Raw genomic sequence first — 1087 nt, forward strand, 5'->3', positions numbered from 1 at the left:
ACTATTTCAACCTTATAAATGACATTAATGCGTCTGTTTATTTAATCAGTCATTCATTATGTTTTAATACAGCACACAGAATATATCGCCACCTTCCTGATACACTTTTATCTTCCACTGTCACAAAGAATTCAGGCATGAGGGATGCGATGTAACACAGACAATTTTTAAGCATGACCATCCCTATTGAGGCGCACATTGATAAAACCTATGGTTTGTGTTACCAAAGGTGGAATACATGTTAAATCTGGAGTATGTTCAATACTTTCCCTCTTCCTCTACTTCCTCTCGCGTGCTCGAGTGTGAAGAATTTTTTAAAGCACTCTCGCACATGACGAATAGCGAGTTAAGTATTTTGTGACCCAATCAAACAAGTGTTGAGATAATGGTAACCGCAGCTTACGTCTGATCAACTGTCACTACTACTCTTGATTAAACAGTAGGAACCACTAAAACACAATCCCTGGATGAATGCCAAAATGCGGTCTCTAAATAAGACCAGTTGAATTCCGTTTGCATTAAATTCTGCAGAATATCGGTAAGTGCACTTTAGTCCTCTCGCATGAATTAAAGGGAAAACCAATCGCATCTCGTTCAAATCATATTTTTGTTCCTATTTTACAGAATATGGATGGATGCAGTATTTTGTTGACATTACACAAGCTCTTCCCTCCTTCTCCTACTTTCTTGCTTTAACACGAACTATATAACACTTGTGCTGATTGGTTGTAGCAATTTTTAAATAAATGATTATTCACCCAACTCTACTGTGTTATTCACATTACCAAGCATCAATCATGTGGTACAAGAGCAAAATTCAGAAGGAAGCATGAACTCAATGGACCGATCAAATGAATCAGTCAATTTGGCTATCGGTCTATCAGCTGGTCAGGCAGCCAATCTATTAGTCTGAAAAATAGGCACTCAGCCGAGAAATTGGTCGGATTGGTATTAGGACTGGCAGTAAAAGTAAGCAACGAGTAAGTGCAGACCCCTCAATATCGAAACGGTCTACTGGAACTGAAGGAGAGAAAGCAGAGCTGGATAACGCGAGTCCATTAAAATGGATAAATTATTGGAAAATAAA

The sequence above is a fragment of the Echinococcus granulosus genome (genome assembly GCF_000524195.1).
Source record: "Echinococcus granulosus chromosome Unknown EG_S00304, whole genome shotgun sequence".
NCBI lineage: Eukaryota > Metazoa > Platyhelminthes > Cestoda > Cyclophyllidea > Taeniidae > Echinococcus > Echinococcus granulosus.